Here is a 21,275-nt window from a genome sequence, read left to right on the forward strand (position 1 = left end):
CATATTGAACACCAATATGCTAAGTATACTGCTCTAGTTTTAACAACTTTACTATGATGTGTGTCAAAGACCCTACAAGGGAAAGAATGGTGTCGGCAGTTGAAAGGGTATAATGATTCAGGATTAGTCAAGAAACACAACTTCAATAAATCAATTATAAATATTATTGATGAGAATTATGATAAAAATATAAAATATTTATTTGATATGTGTATGCTTATGTGTATGTATGTACACCATTTCCATGCACTGACTTTAGTATAAGCAGAAAATCAAGGAGTAGCAGCTAGAACACTCAAAGTAGCACAGTAACAGAACTGGAGGTAGTAGTAGCTAGAACTACATTTTGTATTATTTTTTCAGAGAATCTGAGCTGTACAGGCCATGTTGTATTAAGAAAAATCTGTGTTTTATTTATTTTTGGTGGATAGACAATTTCAGGGTCCAGAGTCATGGTGTGAAATACTGTGTTGGGAATTTTATATTATGAACACAAAGAGTAATTAAAACTGTATTAGCTTTATTCTGAAATTACCTAATTCTTTCACTATCTCAAAAGAAATCTGAAATTAAGAAGAGAAAGACAGGGAAGAAAGACCACTAAATGAGACATTTGAAACAGGAAATACTGGATTTTCCTGGCACATTTTGCCCAGTAATCATTTGGCTGTTTCCTGATACGGGTCTTGGCCCTTCTGTGTATTTATATTCCGGAAATGGACTTTATGATGTCATCCAATTTTCCATCTTTCTTTCAAGAATAAGACAAGATATTTCAGATATAGATAAATATGCTTAAGGACTATTTCAAGAAAAGAGATTTAATGGTGGTGTATGTCTGTATATATGTATGTATGTAAGTATGTATGTGTTTTTGTATGTATACCATTAGAGAAATGGTGATAAGTGTTTAAATAAGTATGCTTCAGAGATTGAGTGCAAATGACCTACTACAATTTAAAATTGAACTATAATTATATCATTTCTTTCCCTCTTATCCTCTCCACAACCCTCTAAGCCCCATCTTGATCCTCTCCCATGCTTATCCGTTCTATGACTCTCAAATTGATGGCCTCTTTGTATAATACATATATACAGATACATACATACATACACACACACACACACACACACACACACACACACACACACACACACACACACATATATATATATATATATATATATATATATATATATATATATATATTACAATGAACTGAGTCCTTTCTAGTGTGTATATTATTTCAGGGCTGGCCACTTTGTATTGGATAGTCAGTTTGCAGTGTTAACTCTGGGAGAGGCATTTCCCTTTCTCAGACATGATTAATTTGCCTAGGCAAGAACTCCATTAGATTCTCTACTTTCGTGTAAACATGTCTGTTGATATCACCGTTGATAATGTCCTGTTTAGGCAGCCATATTATTGAAGTGTCATGGGTACAGTAGAATTCCTGGTCCTCTGACTCTTACAATCTTTCCAACCATCATCTGCAGTATTCCCTGATGTGCAGGAGTTGCGCTGTAAGTTTATCCACAGAGCTAAGTTCTCCAGGATTCATTAATTTTTATATTATGGCCTGTTGTGGTTTTCTGCAATGGTTTCTGTGTGTTGTAAAAGAAACTTCTTTATTGAGTGATTTTCCTTCAATTTTTTATGATTTTTTTGGCAGTATTGGCAATTGACCCAAAAGCTATCAATGTGTTTAGCAAGCTTCTTACCACTAAATTTAACCCACAGCCTATACATTGCTAGTGTTTGTAGAGGAATGAGTTATTTATTAACTGAAATTGGACCATCAGAGAAAATATAGGTCTTAAGGATAAATACTAACTATATTTATTTAGTTTTTTTGTATGATGAACTCTTGAGATGCTTTGACATGCTAATACTCAAAGTAAATAGACAGGTAGAGCTAAGAAAAAGGTTGATCTGCACTAAACTCATGAGGGAATTTCCATCCATAATTTCTATTTTTATAATGGTATCATATTGTAAATACAGTTACATTCTCTACATACAGCCAATGCATACTATATACACAGCTTTAAGTAGCAGCTTGTTTATTTATCAGTAGTTACATGTTTTTCACTTACTTTTTATTAATATAACTTTCTCTTTAATTTTCCTTATAAATAATAGTATCATTTTGTTCTCAAGAAATTTGTCCATCTATATAAAAATATGATCATATCTACACCCATTCACCCTCCAACTCCCTCCATAATCTTGCTAACACATCTCTATCATCTCCCTATCAACTTCTTATTGCTGTAGACTTCTTTTTCTTTTTCTAATTCTTCTTCTTTTACTAATTCTTCTTTCTTCTCCTCCTCCTCTTCTTCCTCTTTTTTCTTTTTCTCTTCTTCCTCTTCTTTTCCTCCTCTTTCTCCTCTTCCTCTTTTCCTCCTCTTCCTCTTTTTCTTCTCTTCCTCTTCTACTATTTCTTTTTTTCTCCTTTTCCTCCTCCTCTACCTTCTACTCCATATCCTCTGCCTCCTATTTTTATCCAATAAATGTTTCTCATACAAAAATGGGTGTCAGTCCATCCACTGAAACATAGAAAATTTACCTATGGTTTTATCACCCCAAAAGGAATGATTCTCTCATTTAGTAGCTGCCAATGAGCTTCAGAAATGCATATAGCCTAGAAAGCACCTTTTTTATCTACAGGGAATTCTACTAGCTTGATTTTGTATAAGTTCTGTGCAAGTAAGCACAGTTGCCATGAATTCATGAATGTAATAAACACAATATTTCTAGAAGATAGAATTCCACACACCCCTCATTCTATGACTCTCAAATTCTTTTTGTTATCTCTTCCACAATTATTCTTGTCAGTGAGGTAGATGGGTAGTTAACAAAGATGTCCCATTTCAGGCTGAGTACTATTTAGGACTGAGCACTCAGTCTCCTATTCTCAGCACTATTAGCATTTATGCATCTGTAAATTAACTACCCTTCAAGGCTAAAAGATGTTTCTGTGACCTAGTTTGTGAGCAACCTAAGTCTAAGTGTATGGGTATAAACATGAATACCTAAGTCAGTTTGAAAACTTGACCTTTAAGCAAAAATAAAATATCAGGTTCTACTGTAGGGGCTATGAACACCCTAGTCATGGATGTCTCACCAGTATACAGTACCAGGCATGAGACGTCTTCCCATAGAGGAGGCATCAAATCCAATCAAAATGTGGGTTTTACCCTCATATCAGTCATTTCCTCTTTTGTATCTATCAGGTCAGCATTGTGATATGCAAAGTCCATCCCCAAGTAAACACCAATACTTTAAGCAGCTCTATAATGTAGGATATAACCAATTAAAATGTGAATAATGATTTGATAGGTTTTGTTACCAGTGTAGAAAGTAGCATAGACAAGATCAAACTCATTTTATTTTAGCATGAATATGTTCTTATGGCTTCTATTTTATTCAGAAGTTGTTCTGTGCAGTCTAGAAATTTTCTTTCTGAAAGATAGTTGTTTTCCAAATAACAATGAGTATTAATTAGCAAAGTGGAATAATATGAAATTGATCACTGGTGCACTGGTAATAGCTGACTTTTGGGAGAGTGAGAATTAGAAGGTAGAACCCTGTTTTATAATATTTGCCTATTTTCAAGATGAACTACTGTATACATTGCTAATTTCAAGGTATTGACTTTGTCACTCAATGTGAATTTGAAGAAGATGCCTGAGGCCCCAATACTAGCACTATACCAAATTTTAACATAGCTGTGTCATCAGCAAAATAAAGAAGAGTAAAGAATTTTTTAAAAAATGACTTATCTATTCTAAAGAGAATGAGATAGAATGCTTACAATTACCAAACCATCCTGGATCACACATTATGGGCCATAGTTTTTCATGCCTGTATTCCCCAAAATCAAGGAGGGTGAGAGGTAGGAGAATGCTGAATTTGAGGTCAGCCTGGGATACGTGTGTGGTTAGTGCAATACCAACCTGAGCTACAGTGTGAGAATGAGCCCCATTCTCTCAAAACTAAATGAAAGAGAATAGTTTTTTTTAACCTGCTAGGAATTTATTAATTCTAAGCATAAAATAAGGCAGAGGCTGCAGAGTGAAAGAAATATCAGAACTATTCTAATATAAGAGTTTTGGTGTGGGCATGGAGTAAGACAGGGCTTCATACAGTCCAGACCTGCCTCAAATCTGTAAGAGAATAGTTTTATATACTTATTAACAATTTTACTATGATCAGTTATGTTTATAGAATTTAAATTTTAATAATAGCTTTAAAATAAATAATGAATTACCAAATCGAGAAAGTTAAACCATTAGCTCCTGAGATCTAGTATGAGGATTTTCCTATATATGACTCAATGGGCGTCAAAGAAACAATTTATGTCACGTAGGCAATAAACAAGGAGGGGCACATTTAACTCAATTTCAGTGCAGAGCGCCTACACTCTAGTGTCAGTCTGTGCTTTAACATAATGGAGCTTTAGTGGGTTGGGGTTTTCTACAAAGGTTGCACTGGAATTCATGCTAATTTACATTTTCCTCCAGATTTGTGATTTATGACACTCAGAGCAGCCTGTGTGATTCATTCTTAGCAGAAAGATCAAGAGTCGTTTTGCTTCAGGGATGAATGAAGATAGCAGAATATGCATTTGATGACCACTGTCATTTCCATGGCTCCTGCCTGCAGAGGATTTTTGACTTAGCTGGGTTCATATGTTTACTACAGTTTGTACTAGAGGAAGGCAGCTAATATTAAGCATAAAGTGAGCATGATAACCTTTGCTTATAGTCATTTAGAATGTTGTTCAAAATGAACAGATTTTAATTTGAAATGTAATATATTGAAAAATATAATATTTCTTGGCAGCCAAATTAAAAATATTTTACATTTATTATGAGATAAAAATTAAGTCATATGTCATTCATATTTTCCACTGTATTTAGAAATATTTATTTTCTTTTTTTTCTTTTTTTTTTATTAACTTGAGTATTTCTTATATACATTTCAAGTGTTATTCCCTTTCCCGGTTTCCGGGCAAACATCCCCCTCTCCCCTCCCCTTCCTTATGGGTGTTCCCCTCCCAACCCTCCCCCCATTGCCGCCCTCCCCCCATAGTCTAGTTCACTGGGGGTTCAGTCTTAGCAGGACCCAGGGCTTCCCCTTCCACTGGTGCTCTTACTAGGATATTCATTGCTACCTATGGGGTCAGAGTCCAGGGTCAGTCCATGTATAGTCTTTAGGTAGTGGCTTAGTCCCTGGAAGCTCTGGTTGCTTGGCATTGTTGTACATATGGGGTCTCGAGCCCCTTCAAGCTCTTCCAGTTCTTTCTCTGATTCCTTCAACGGGGGTCCTATTCTAAGTTCAGTGGTTTGCTGCTGGCATTCGCCTCTGTATTTGCTGTATTCTGGCTGTGTCTCTCAGGAGCGATCTACATCCGGCTCCTGTCGGTCTGCACTTCTTTGCTTCATCCATCTTGTCTAATTGGGTGGCTCTATATGTATGGGCCACATGTGGGGCAGGCTCTGAATGGGTGTTCCTTCAGTCTCTGTTTTAATCTTTGCCTCTCCCTTCCCTGCCAAGGGTATTCTTTTTCCTCATTTAAAGAAGGTGTGAGCCCTGGGTCCTGCTAAGACTGAACCCCCAGTGAACTAGACTATGGGGGGAGGGCGGCAATGGGGGGAGGGTTGGGAGGGGAACACCCATAAGGAAGGGGAGGGGGGAGGGGGATTTTGCCCGGAAACCGGGAAAGGGAATAACACTTGAAATGTATATAAGAAATACTCAAGTTAATTAAAAAAAAAAAAAGAAATACTCAAGTTAATTTTAAAAAAAAAAGATACAGCTCAACACTAAAACACTTGTCTGCCTTGCAGAAAGTTGTGCGTATGAAATTAATAAAGTAAAATCTCACCATTTAAAAAAAAAAAAGAAGGAGTGAAGCATTCACCTTTTGATCATCCCTCTTGAGTTTCGTTTGTTCTAGGGATCTAGGGTAATTCAAGCATTTGGGCTAATAGCCACTTAACAATGAGTGCATACCATGTATGTCTTTCTGTGATTGGATTAGCTCACTCAGGATGATATTTTCCAGTTCCAACCATTTGCCTACGAATTTCATAAACTCGTTGTTTTTGATAGCTGAGTAATATTCCATTGTGTAAATGTACCACATTTTCTGTGTCCATTCCTCTGTTGAAGGGCATCTGGGTTCTTTCCAGTTTCTGGCTATTATAAATAAGGCTGCGATGAACATAGTGGAGCACGTGTCTCTTTTATATGTTGAGGCATCTTTTGGGTATATGCCCAAGAGAGGTATAGCTGGATCCTCAGGCAGTTCAATGTCCAATTTTCTGAGGAACCTCCAGACTGATTTCCAGAATGGTTTTACCAGTCTGCAATCCCACCAACAATGGAGGAGTGTTCCTCTTTCTCCACATCCTCGCCAGCATCTGCTGTCACCTGAGTTTTTGATCTTAGCCATTCTCACTGGTGTGAAGTGAAATCTCAGGGTTGTTTTGATTTGCATTTCCCTTATGACTAAAGATGTTGAACATTTCTTTAGGTGTTTCTCAGCCATTCGGCATTCCTCAGCTGTGAATTCTTTGTTTAGCTCTGAACCCCATTTTTTTTTATTAACTTGAGTATTTCTTATATACGTTTCGAGTGTTATTCCCTTTCTCGGTTTCCGGGCAAACATCCCCCTCCCCTTCCTTATGGGTGTTCCCCTCCCAACCCTCCACCCATTGCCGCCCTCCCCCCATAGACTAGTTCACTGGGGGTTCTATTTATTTTCTTATGAGTTAAAATGATAGTTATTATTTGCTTATTGATTCTCTGTTTTAGAAGGTACTGTATGATAGTGTAAATAATATAATCTGTGTAACTTCATGACACAAGGTGTAAGCATACTTTATTTGTGATATCACACTTAGTATTCCATCATACTTATTTGTAGAAATTGTCCTGAGAAACTCCGAATGTAGGTCTTGTTATTCTAGTGAAAAGTAAAGAATTAAACCACCCAAATTTAGGATAATCCGCATTTCTACTGAGTTTTATACTTGAGTAACTTCATTCTTTTTTTAGTGCTTCACTTTGCTTTGTGTGGGTATGGTGTGCAACTATTTCTATGCATGTAGGCTGAATCAAGTGCCACTTTAACCAGCTGACAGCCAATTTACATGATTCTTTGACAAAGTCTATTTATAATGATGTCTCCTGTTTTCTGAATTTATATTCTATGTATAGATGTAGAATGTAGTAATTCTGACATTATACTTCTGAGTAATGTAAGCTCACTATTTTCCAGTACTTACTACTTTCTTCTAATATTTTTATAGCAAGAAAAAAGAGGGAAGTGAATGGAATGTAATTTAACATTGAAGAGGCTAGGTGAGTCCAGATTACCAAACATAAGTCAAATTGATAATAAATGTTTTTGATATGGGTTGAGAATTCTCTTTTACCTTCACAAATTACAACCTAGAACATCCATGGATGCAAAATGGTCAACACACACACACACACACACACACACACACTCACACACACACTCACACACTCACACACACCCACTCACACACAGCCACTCACACACACACTTACACACACACCCACTCACACACACAGACACTCACATACACGCACTCACACACACACAAGCGCACACACACACACATACACACACACACATAAGTCAAATTGATAATAAATGTTTTTGATATGGGTTGAGAATTCTCTTTTACCTCCACAAATTACAACCTAGAACATCCATGGATGCAAAATGGTCAACACACACACACACACACACACACACACACACACTCACACACACACTCACACACACACACACACACTTTGCCATTGTTTTAGTTAGAATCCTACTGTAACAATAAGATGTTAAGTGAATGATGAGGAAATAGCTGTAAAGAGTGAACATTAACTTCCTATATCATATTGATTCGTTAATTTTTATAAATGCACCATTATTATTATAAGATGTGAAAAACAAGAGAAGTAGTCTGAGAGGCATATGACAACTCTATACTCTTCTCAATAATTCAATAAATACTATAACATGTTACAGTATAAAATGGTTATTTGATGTCAAAGCTATGTAAGCAATGATGTAGAAATATTAGTATGAAGTATTGTTTAAACATACACAAGACTACACAAATAGTATATAATCCCAGAAAGGTTAGGCAAATAAGTCTTAGAAAAAATATCATAGTAGCAAAATGACAGGAATTAATAAATACTCTTTATTAACACCTAATATTAATATTCTAAATTCATCCTTAAATGGACATATATTAATATATTGGAGTTGAAATTTGGCTTTCTGCTTCTTCTAAGATACCTTACCATCACGGACAAAATTCACTTTTGGGTAAAGCAATGGAAAAGTTATTCCCAGCAAATGTAACAGTTAAAAAAGAGATATATTTATTCTAATATCTGATAAAATAGACTTAAACTAAAACAAGTTTGAAGAGATTTGGAAGGACATTTTAAACACAAAAGGGAAAAAAATTCAGCAATGGAATACTAAAATTCTAAATATTTGTGGATAAGCACAGGGACAGCTAGTTTATAAAACAATATTAGATCTAAAAATCAAATTGACCCCAACAGAGTGGTAGAGTGGGTGACTTAAGTATTCCACTCTCACCAATAGATATGTCATACATATAAACCGTTAATAAGAAACTCTTGAGCTATGTGACATCATATATTCAGTGGACTGAATAGGTATCTACAGAACATTTATCCCAATCACTAAAGACTACACCAGCATCTCATAGTTTTTTGCATAATCAACCATGCACTACATAAAACAAGTCTTGACAAATAGAGTAAAATTGAAATAACTTCCTACGTATTACCCTACCACAAAGGACTAAGCTGGAGATGAACAAGCATAGAATGAGAGAATATCGCACACTCATGGAAGAGACCCAACACACCACTAAATGCAAATTGGAGTCCAGGGAGAAATTTAAACTCCTGGAATTGAATGAAATGTTATACACAAAGTGTGCAGATTTCTAATAACATCGGTGCTGAGGCTCTCTCCCTTGTTCCTCATGAACAGACCTAACAAGTTCTCCTCACATTCATGTGCTGCTTCCTGCACAGGACACATCACTCCTTACTTGGCTTTCTTCTCCTTTCAGCAGAAATGGCCTTTCTGAATTAAAGAAGCCAGTTGGAGAATCTTTTGCTGACCACTAAGAACTAGAGAAACCTAAATCCTGAGGCAAGACTATAAAGGAATCTGTTGATATTCTTGTCCTATCTCAATAAAAAAATCTCTGGGTGCCTTCCTCCAGGGGTACTTTTGTCAACCTTTTTTTAAAAAATGACAAGTATCACTTAGATCCAGCTAGTGGAAGGTAAGTTCAGCTCATGGATATTATCTTTGCTTGGAAACATTTTCCATCTACTCCATAGAATGAAGTCATGAGGGAGGAAGGGAACATCTGAGACAACAAAGTACACGGTTCACACTGTCCTGCAAGAACTTCTAATTGAGAGGAGAAGAAATTATGCATCTTCCTTGTTTATATGCCTCTTACTCTGACCTCCGAATCTAACTAAACTATCATCCCCTTCAGCATTTGGATCTTTGCATGTGAAATTAGCTGATGGACTCATTGGGGAAAATAAAACTTCTTAGTGTTTTTGTTTTCTCTATCACACTGCAAACTACTTGACTACTTGAAGCATAATATTTGGCCTCAAAAGGTGTATTATACATAAATAAATAGCATAACTACTACCTCAGGCAAAAGGTAATAGTGGGTGGGATACCTTAAAGCTTAAGATTGCCTGCATTCCATTTTCTTCACTCAACCAGAGAAACACGGTCACACATGTTTTAATCCTAGCTCTTGGGAGTAAGAAGGCAGACTCAGGAAGATCTCTGTGAATTTGAGGTCCCCTGTGTCTACCTGGTTTCTAAGCTATCAAAGTCTACATCATGGGATCCTGTCTCAAATAATTATAATAATAATAATGTTGTATTCAACCAAGAACATCTATTACCAAATTCCCAGGTATCAGAAAAAGGAAGAAAAAAGTAGTAGAAGGCATTTATCAGAAACAATGTATAAATTTCAAGACATGCTAAATGACTAAATATATAGATTTTAAAGAACATATGTGTCCATTATCTTGTGAATGTCAATGATAATATTTATCATGTAATGCCTTGCAGAATGTTAGTCCTTGGAGAGGAAAAAATAATAGATAAAGCTTATGAATTCTAGCCTCCTCCTGTTATATTTCTTTCTTATTATATTAACTCTCTCTGCGTGATAATGGATAAATAAGTCTTAATAAAAGTAAATGTTTCCTTTCTTTGTAATGTGTATATTCACTCATTAGCATTGAGTGCTTATAATCACTTCAAACTTCAAACATATGTGTAAGAGAGAGAAGGAGGGTAGGAAGGGAAAAGAGGGAGAGAGGGAAGAAAAAGGAAGGGAGGAAAAAAGAGAAGGAGGAAGAGACAGAGAGACAGAGAGAGACAGAGAGACAGAGATTAAGATTTATATTATAAGCTGGGCATGGTGGTGTAAACCTATACTACCCATATGTGAGATACATCAGGATTATCAGAAACTTAAGGTCACTCTTGGCTACAAGATATTCTCAAAAATCCTGGTATTTATCAGTCCTAATTTTTTGGATAGCTGTGGTAAAAGGGGTTCAAATTAATAAGAAATATCTGGGAATCAGTACCAGTCTGCTGAAACCCTAACTAGTCCCAGAATCCCATGCTTCCCATCTGTTTTACAGCAGAGTTGATGGTTGCCACCAGATGCCTCGCATTCCAGCTGGCACTTACCAAAATACTTGACAAAGCAAAATAAAGAAACAAAGGGATCTTAGTTACTTTACATGTATCTGTGATGCTAAAGCAACTTAGAGAAGAAAGGGTTTATGCCATTGGCTCAAGGGTAGTTTCTAACTTGGTAGAGAATTCCTGGTTGCCAAAGGAGCTTGGGGAGCTGGTCATATTGCATATATAATTAGTAATCAGAGACTGTTCATCACTTGTACTTTGGTAGCCATGTCTTTTTTATGTAGTCCAATAGACAGACCCACTCAGATGTGCTGCTCAACTTTAGCATGGCTCATGCCACCTCAATTACCCCAACCAAGACAATTCTTCACACTGCAGATGGTAATACCCCAAAGCCTGAGGTTAACCTAATCAAGAAAATCACTCAGAAGCATGCTGATTTTTGTCTTGTTTCATAGACAAGACAAAATAACTCATAGAGTTTGTCTCATAGTTTTGTCTGATTCTTGATCCTCTAAGATGACAATATTTTTGTGGATTAAATAAATTAGTGGTTAATGCCAAAATCCCAATAATACATTCATATTACAATAGAAAAAAGAAATAAAAGCACTTCCCCCGGAAAGTCCCTTAACCAAGAACAAATCAAGATTTGAGTCCTTTGCTACCCTGCTACTGAACATGTCTCAATCTTTGCTTACTTGAAGGGTTCTGTCTTGTGAGTCTTTCCCAGTGTCTGTACTTGTATGTGCCCTGTGTGTCTGTCTACAGAGTGACTGTGTGTGTCTTCATGTTTGTCTCTCTCTATGTGTATCTGTGTCCATGTGGGTCTGTCTGTCTATATTCCTCAAAGAGCTTTGTTCTGCCTTTAATGAGCAGCTCAGAGAGCATTACATATGGAAAGAATGCGATATTTTACAGAAGTCATTGAGTCATTGAGTTTAACAAGGATTAAGTCATTGACACCAAATGACTGAGATAAGAGGGATGGACTGGAAGGAGGAGCAGAATTCGTGATGTGAATACATACATACACACACATATATATATATATATATATATATACATACATACATACATAAGTACAAAACAGTACTTATCATCAGTGTTTATCGATCAATATCCAAATGTTGATGGATTTAGCATTTCTAGTAGACAGTCATTTTAGACCAATTTCAACCTCTGTATTTGCTGCTTCCAGCATTAGATGCGCATGTATTGTTCTGAGAACAATTTTCTATTATAGCTCTGCACTAGCTCAGGTTCTAGAAGTTGATTACCTGGAAAATACAATTCAAGTAAGAAAGATTGTTACATTGCACTCTTAAAATAAGGTTAAGGGAAGAGACTGAGTGCATAGTGGGACTGAGTGCATAGTGGGACAGCAGTCTTAGGTTTTAAGTGACCTCAAGCTATTTTGAGTTTTAACTTTGGCTCTGAGGTCTAGCAAAATTACCAATTAATATGTAAGAGATATAAACATTAACCACTATAGACTGACTTCCTTCCTTCCTTCCTTTCTCTTTTTCTTTTCCTTTTTTTTGGCTCACAGTCTGTCTAAACATACAGTCTATGATGGGAAGGACATGGAGATGAGAACAGGAACCAGCTGGTCATACAGTATCCAAAATCAGAAAGCAAAGAGTAATGAGTGGGTTCAGCTTATTCTCTCCTTTTCACTTAATCAGGGATTCCAGGCCATGGAATGATGATACTACTTTTATGGTGGGCCTTCCTTGATAACCCAATCTAGAAACTTCTTCTAGAAATGTCCAAAGTTTGTCTCTTAGGTGATGCTAGATCCTGTTGATTTGACTATATTGACCCTTGCAAACGGCTTATCATACTGCTAGCAAATCTTTACTTTAAATCATGCCATTTGAAATTCTGTAATTATAGTATTACCAGGGACTACAGTGGAAAAAGTCAGTAGATCAGGATGATTATGTCACTAATTTAAATTCATATCTTTGCTTTCTTTGGTACACTTGACTATCGACTTAGTGCTACAGTTATCTGAGGTGTAGAAAGGAAACTAGACAGTGTTTTAAAACCATTTTCTCCATTATTTCTCATGCTACATTTAATTTTAAAAGAAAATAGTTTCCTTATAGAAAAAATGGGTTAAATAGATAGTTATTTCTCTTTTCCTCTTCCTTTTCTTCCTTCTAATCCTTGACATATATCTGCTTTCAGACCCCTCCCAGGTACGTGTTCACAGAATCAATAGCCTCTTCTGATTTGGTTATGTTTGTGAGTGTTGTTGCTGCTGCTGTTGAGGCTAGTTGCGATCATGATAATGGTAATGGAATGTGTGTGCATTTTTCAGTGTGTGTGTGTGTGTGCGTGTGTGTGTGTGTGTGTGTGTGTGTGTATAAATATATAAATACAATGCTTAGACTTTTTGTTGTTTGAGTGTTTATGGTTTTACACTGCATTGGATGTCCTGTAGTCTTCACTTCAACCCACTTCTAGTCCACCATCCAAAAGTAGGAAAGAAAAGATGATAAATAGGACAAGCAGATGTAGACCTGTTTAGAAGTAGTTCTTCAGGAAGATTCCAATCTTCGTTTATCAGGATACAAGCAGTCCAGTTTACTAGTGTCAGGATATCAAACATGGATCAGCCTCAGTGGCATGATCCAGCAGAAACAGCCAGGCCTCTGCTGAATGGGTATGGGTCAATGGAAGCGACCAGAACCAGCTGGGAGTCCAGGATTTCTCTGCCATGTCTCTCTTAGTGAAGATCAGGTAAGATGCCAGACCAAGGAGGCGTTGCAAAGCTAGCTATGCAAATGTGCCATCACTGTTCGCCGTACCTTGAGTCTTGCTTATACTCTCTCCAAACATCACTTGCTCTCCCATAGGCCTTGCCTCTGCAAAATGCTATGTGAGTGTGCATCACATGATACAACCAGAAACTTCCACTTCAAAATCCATTAAAGGGCTCACCCCGGGAGAGACTAATTCTGCTTCATCCAGCAGTCAATAATTGCCCATGGTCCTTTATTGAGAGTGAACCATACAAAACAATTTCTCTTCCATGTTAATAAGTCCATAAATATTGCCATACTTCTAGTCTTGTTTTTGTAGCCATCAGAATATAAACTTTCTAATGGTAACCCTATTCTTCAGGAAAGAGATTAATTATGTATCAAAGTATATCAAAACAGGGATAATTGTTTTGGTTAAAAATAACAACATCTGAAGCCCAATGTAATTATATGTGGCTATAAATAAACTTTACAAATGATCCATTTCATTTGACTAATTTACATATGCCCCATCAAAGCAGCTTCTTGCTAATTTTAAAATCACTTCTCTATTTTTGAGTTCATAGTAAACACATATGCATTTAAATACCTAGTGATTGACCTATTATCACATGTAACTGATGTTTCTTGCTAAATTTCTCTATATAAAACTTTTTAGGAATTAATTTCATTCAACCTGCATTTATTATGAGATTACTGTCTGTTTATAGTCCCTCTTTCTGAAGCCTTCCAGGAGAAAATGCATACAAATGCTCTTGGTAGAAATATTTGAGGTTAGTAAATAATTTAATTATTTTGTTCAGCAAAGCTTCTGACTGAAAAAAGCCTGCATTTATCTTTGAAGTAGCCAAATGGTATTTTAGGGCCTAGCTTGTTTGACTGGAGACTGTGTGAAGCAGTAGTTTATGTATGTAGAAATATCTTCATAAAGCCGTTAAATGAAGCTTTATCGCTCTCCTTTTCTAAGTCTTTAATGAGAGTTCATTACTGTTTTAATGACAGAACTGTAAATGCAAACTCAAGTAGTCCATATTTACTTAGATATTTGATGAAGAAAAATAATCAGTACTCCTTTCTTTGGGATAAAATATCAGAGCCATTATAAATAAATAACTGAGCAATCAGATTGAAGCGCCGATAACATCAAAGTTTCTTCTAAGAAACTTCATTGCAGGTTGAATCTCCTGAGCCACCGCATGAGCTCACAGAGGCAGTGGGAGCTGATGGTTCACATTATCCCAACCTGGTGTTCAGTGACTTCATCTTGTTGTTACTGTAAACCCTTCCATAGTGGGAGTAATTACACCATGAAAATTGGTAAATGACACAGTGAGAGATTTTGTTCCCTGGGGCACCCGTTGCTGAACACTTAACACAATAGCACTGTTAGAGACTAAATATTGGCTCCCAGGGTTGCTTATTCAGATCTACCAAGTGAATGGTGTGAGATTCATTCCTTGCGTTTGGAGCTGAGGAAGTATCTTATCCACATAGCTTATTCATAGAAGGGGGAAACAGCAAGACCTTAAATGGTACTCTTTTGAAACTGTACTGAATGGTTTCTAATGAGAAGTGGAAATAAAAAGATAAGATGGGACTTGAAGCAAGCGTTAATAATGAGAATTACGTCTCTGAAATCCTTGTCTCCATTTTTACTTTTTATTCTCTTGCCCACTGAATTTAATTATTGAGAACGAGATATTATTAAGGGTACGGTATTTCCCTCTACAGGAAGGAAATTAACTTTCTATTGGGCAGCTCTTTTCTATGTGAGGCTGAGTATGTCTTTGTGCACAATGGTACTCATTGATATTTCTAGAAAGCTATACAGCTTAGACCAGTTATCTGAAAATTAGATATTGATATGTTTAATTCCAATATTCTTTCTATAGTGAAGCTCCAGGATTTACTTGTGCATAGCTTCCCTGTAATTGTGTGATTTCATAAAGGTAAGCATATTCTGAGAAGGCCTTGGCAATGTATCAGCATCTCTCTAACAAGATACATGAGTGTGAGTGTTCATGTGTGTGAATGTGTATACGTGTGTTACATATCAATGGAACATGTATTTAGGCTAATCAAATTGGAGCATTTCTGTTCTGTAACAGCTTCCTATGAGTTGGCAAAGATGTACACCATCATGTCTCTCCACTGAGCCATTGCATATACAATTACTGATACAACAACTTAGAAAGGAAACAAATAGGAAATATATTTGTATCCTCAATTATACCATCCCCAAAAAGAATGGAAACATTCAATCCAATATGAGGCTTAAATGAATTCTAAAGGCCACATATATTTCAGTATAAAATTTAATTCTATGTTTTTTCATCTCATATTTCTAAACACATTATCTAAGAGAGTTAAAAATTTGGGAACAATTAACAGTAAGATACTTCATTAGCACATATGCATGTAGAAATCTAGTATACAAAGATGTAAAGTATATTATTCCCATAGTAAATGTCAATAGTATACCACATTTATGCATACATTTTTATTTTCTAATATTTGATACTAAGTTTATTACTTGATAGATATTAGTCTAGGTTTTCTTAGTTCTTTGGAGGTTTCTGTCACTTGTTAAATATCTGATGGATAAATGGCATTATTAAAATGTCCTGGTAATATATGTTATTTGACAGAATAGCAGCCCATCCCATACAATAGTGGTCTAAACTTTGTAGCACTGTTTTCCTTTTCATCTTCTGGGTTGTGAATTCTTATCATCCTTACAGACATGGATAAGAAACTGAGTCCCCTTAGAATCGTACTCAAACAGCAGCTTGGCTGGTATAATAATTCCCTTCCTGTTCTTGTGACTAACTATCTAACAAGAAGCTTCATATGGGATAAAAGATTTATATGGGGTCATAATTCTAGGTGTTCTAGTTGATCATGATATAGAAAACATGGCACCTGGAATGAGCTTGGTGTCAGACAGCAAGAGGCCTCTTCATATCCCAGAGAACCAAGAAGAAGAAATAGGATATGATGCTCATCCAGGTTATGAATTTAGAAAAAAAGAAGAGTCCACTAGAGGCTCAATTTCTCAAAGGTCATACCAAAAGCTGTGTGGACCAACTGTTCAAACACATCAGTTATGGGAACAATTTGCATCAAAATCAAATGAGGCATCCATATCCTATCTCTTCCTCAAATGGCTCAGGGGTCAGAGACACTGGAAGAACCAGCGTTTGTAGAGAACTACTACAAAAAGCCTAACAGAGATTGGGGGAAGGGATTCATCACAAAAACTCAGTATGAACTGAGGAGCATTGGCCCTTAATATCTTCTGGACAAGGAAACTCAATTTCTTCAAGGAAGTAGCCATTGATAGGTTGATCTAGTGGATGGCCCTACATGCTAATACTGCCTGTTCTCAGTGGACTATGATATGAAATTGGGAGTATGATGTGTCAGGAAATGTTTGAGAACAGTTAGATGAAGAATGGAATGTTGATATGATGAAAATACAGTGTCTTTATGTATAAAAATCCTAAGTATAATATAATTTTAGTAATATATATATTTAAAAATAATGAATGAGTGGACTTCATAGGTCAAATGAGATAATGATAATGGGGGAGGATGGTTCAGCTTGCAAATGTTTGAGAATGCGCCACTAGTATGGACAAACTGATCCCTATTGGTTGAGAGAGGTGCTTATTGTGTAACACAGGCATCCTCTACCTTCCAAATGGTAGGATTATAGATGGGTAGAGCCATACCTCGCTTTGGTTTTTAAGATGACAAATATCATAGAAGAAAATCCTTTGAATCCCGGCTGTTGACCCAGCTCTGAAAAGACATCCATGTTCTCCAAGCTGAGCCTCAGAGCTTCTCTTTGCACCTGGGCTGCCTCTAGCATTCTTAGATGCTCTGCTTTTCTTAACTTGCTTCCTCGGATTTGGTGAAGCCTCAGACACAGATGACTGTTTCATTGCTAAACATACTCTAAATGTATGAAGCTAGCTTAAGGACAGTATAAATGCAGTCATGTTTTACATAAAAAGCATTTAGAAAACATATAGGTGTTTTATTTCTTACCCCCAAACAAAATTATTGTTACCTTACAATTAAAATTGTGTTTCTTGCACAGTTTTACAGTTCATGTTCTTACCAAAGAAAGTGATATCATTAGCAACACATTTATTTAACGATTTCTTTCTTTTTATTTTTATAGATATCACTGCAAAGAACTTTGTGCCTTTTCTCTTATGTTTTCTTAATAAAGAAGCTGTATTTGAATAACTTCACATATTATACACTTAAATTTTTGAGAGATTTTACTTTGTCAAGCAAGTGAATATATTTTATAGGCTTTGTATTTTTAACATATTAATTGAGAATGTTTTAAGCATATAGAATGTCTTATAAAACCTAATCGGCACATAGTACCATTGATGTACGTTTAATTACGTTCTTGTTTGGCACATTTGGCTAGGGACTTTCTTTTCCCAATTAAGCCAGGCAAATTAAGCTAAGCCCTGTACCTCCTGGATCTCAGCCTGATCTCCTTATCTCTTTCTGTCGCATCTCACTGTTCCCGTTGCTTTGAACGCTACCATAATGAAAACATGCTTGCTTTGGGAATTTGCATAGCTACCATAATGTCTAAATTTACTTGAAATTATGGTGTTGTTTTCATTGATTAAAGGAAAATGACTGCAAATTCTTTTCCATGTAAATTTTTTTCATGTATAATATGACCTCCCTCCAATGCCCCCCAAGCATGTTGCCAAGTAATTTTTCTTTGTCTTGTCCCCCTGTCTAAAAGACTCCTCAGAAGGCTTTGTACTCTACATGCTTTCTGTTAGACAGTCATCTCTGCAGTTGGAGAAATCATCAATTTTAAAGTTGTCTCAAAGAATACACTGTCCAAATTGTGTGTATATTTGCACATTGAATACTTCTCCCATCTTTTCTTCATAGCTTTTTCTTTCATCTTCTGGTTTGGTAAGTTTAGGATTTGGTATCTTTCTTGGGACTTGCATCTTGACACTGCAATCCTTTTTGTTTTTGAACTTTGTAGAATCCTTGTTGTCCATGACACCCTTGGGTCACACTTTCTCTCAGAACATTGTGTTCAATGCAGTGAGTCTTTTGCTATTTGGTGTTGCCCTGGGAAAGTCCTACACTAGCCTCACTTTTCTGTCTCATACTCTTTCTGCTTTAATGTCTGTCCTTGAAGTGCATGATATTTCTTGGTGTCACCCATGCCCTAATAACCTCTGTTGAAGTACAATTTACAATATAAAGGGCAAATTTTAACCTTCTTTTAGGAAAATTTACCCTTGAATGCATTTTCATTTCATAATAGTGAAGTCTACCTTATAAACATAGTACATACTATGACGCTATGAGTCTGTCCAGTGTCTGTAATGTGTGCTAACTTTAAACCTAAGGAAGACAATAGGCTTTGGGTTTTGTGCTAAAGATTGCTACATAGTGCCTCTTCTAGTTGCAGTGTGAAGGGAAGCAGCCATGACTATCTTGAAATTTTTCACAGTGGAGAACAAAATAGTGCACTCCTACATCCTATAATCATTGGTTTTAAACATATTTCAATGACTTAGAGTGAGTTTTTGTTATAAATTTAATTTGCTGAAGCAGATTGACCTGGTGGTGAAAAGAAGATTCACCAAATAAGACACTGGATTATGTTTTAGAGGACTGATACCCAGTTCTCAGTACCCAAATGGAGTTTTAGAACTCTTTGTAACTCTAGTTGCAGCGGGGATTTTAATATCTTCTAGAATCTGTGTGCCCTGCACATACTGTGCACAGATGATATAGGCAAACACACACACACACACACACACACACACACACACACACACACAGAGAGAGAGAGAGAGAGAGAGAGAGAGAGAGAGAGAGAGAGAGAGAGAGAGAGAATGAACCCTGGGAGAATTCTGCTATTGCTATGTCTATGGAATGACCAGCAGATGCCTGCAGACATATGGACAGAGGTTGAAGGTACACATGTACATCTGAATCCTCCATACTGTGGTGGAGACCTAGGTTGAGAGACAGAAGAGCTAAGCAGTGGTCAGGACCTGGTGGCTAGAATTTAGTTCTTATTCAGTGACACATACAAATTCTATGCTCAAAATTTGTTTTACATGATCGTTTTCTTTAAAATCAAGCTATATTTTTCAGGCAGGACAAAAAATAATGTAAACATTTTAAATTGGCATTTTAGCCTAAAATGACTTTTACTTGGTCTTTACATATATTGTATTTTACTCTCAGCCCAAGCTCTGAAAGTGTTAAGGGCAGGCATTTTAAAAATCTCTGCCTTTCCTCCTGTGGATACAATGATTATATCCTGCCCCCCTCCCCTTTATGTCTGTAATTGAATTTCAGATCATGTCAATTCTCCATTCTGCTTCTGGCATTTTATTTGTTAATTTTGAAATCATGGCATTTTTAGATCTCAGTCTTGTTCTTTGACTCCTCAATCCATTTTCTGTTTTCCTTTCTTCTTGCCTTTTATATCATATTAATATTTCTCTAGCACAAATCCCCTCAGGAATTATTTTTATTTTTTTGCCTTTTCTTCAAAACTGGATTCTTCATGTGCCCATTCTTTTTTTCATTCTTTTTCTTTCCCACTTGTTACAGTTGTGGAGATCCAGTCACCTTCCCATTTATTTTCCTTTTTATTTGTTAGGTAAATTACTCTCCTATGAACTTAAGGGAGTGACAGGAGTGGCTTTTACTTAGCATGTTCCTGTCTTATATAAGACTGTCTTCAAAGTGAACCCAGCATGGAAATCACCTTGCTTTACATATCCCCATATTTCTAGCTTAAATGCCTGTAGGGAGGGTACGTGGCAGGTGGTGGAGGGGTTCTTTGTAAATTAGGGGAACATGGCTCCCAGGGTCTTGCTTCTACCACATGCAGGGGATATGATAGACTGGCTCCAAGTAGGCCCAGATTTTTATACATATTTCGTTTCCTACATTGTAGCATTTCACCAGCCACTCTTTGCCAGTCTGCTTATCCGCAGCTTGTATTTCATTCTTCATACAGAACAGTTTTCACAATAAATTCTCAGGCCTCTATTTTCTCACCAATTTAGTATCTCTACTGAACTGACATAGACCCATTTTTTTCTTGATAAAAGTTTCAAATTTGAGATATCCAGTAGTACCTTCTTTGTGTTTGTATGTTTGCTATGTAATGTCTGTGTTACTTGTGATGTTTGTTCCTAAGAAAGAAAATGCTAGTTAGTGTTCTCCATCATCTTTTTCCTGCAGTTTTTAACATTGCACCACCTCTTATGAGTGGAAGCCTTGCATGAATGTCCTTGGAAGGCTGGGGAGGTTAAAAAGTTACAAGTTAAAACCAAAAATAATGACCTTGCCAGACCCCTTCAGGGCACACTTCCTTCCATGACCCCTAGTTCTCATGGCCTGGGGAAATGTCTTTTATCCTGGGCCTGAGGGATTCTGGTCTTCATCTTGCTCTCTTTAGTAGAATCTGTCCGTTGCCTAGCTCTTGTGCTAAAGCACTCAAAGCGAGGAAACATGGCTGAGGATGAAAAGCTTTGGTTAGAAAATCAGGCATTCTGGCTTTTCACCATTCAAGTGGACATCTCTCCTCAAACTCTCCTGCCTCTGATGTACACATTCCTGCCAACGCTATGCAGGGCCTCCTGCACGTGTTGCTGAGAACTGAATTCATTAT

At 36.6% G+C, this 21,275-nt stretch overlaps 1 protein-coding gene across 7 annotated transcripts in view; it reads left to right on the plus strand.

Moving 5' to 3' along the window:
* The window catches only part of Prr16 (proline rich 16), a 340,436-nt gene that overhangs the window by 168,086 nt on the left and 151,075 nt on the right, over nt 1-21,275 (plus strand). Inside the window, exon 1 of one of the 7 annotated variants that reach the window (XM_039096974.2) lies at nt 6,821-9,384. The exons of the other annotated variants lie outside the window; for them this stretch is intronic. The gene's annotated coding sequence lies outside the window, so the exon portion shown is untranslated. Of the gene's footprint in view, nt 1-6,820; nt 9,385-21,275 lie in introns of those variants that run through there. 7 annotated transcript variants of the gene reach the window in all.

The sequence above is a fragment of the Rattus norvegicus genome, chromosome 18 (genome assembly GCF_036323735.1).
Source record: "Rattus norvegicus strain BN/NHsdMcwi chromosome 18, GRCr8, whole genome shotgun sequence".
Classification (NCBI taxonomy): Eukaryota; Metazoa; Chordata; class Mammalia; order Rodentia; family Muridae; genus Rattus; species Rattus norvegicus.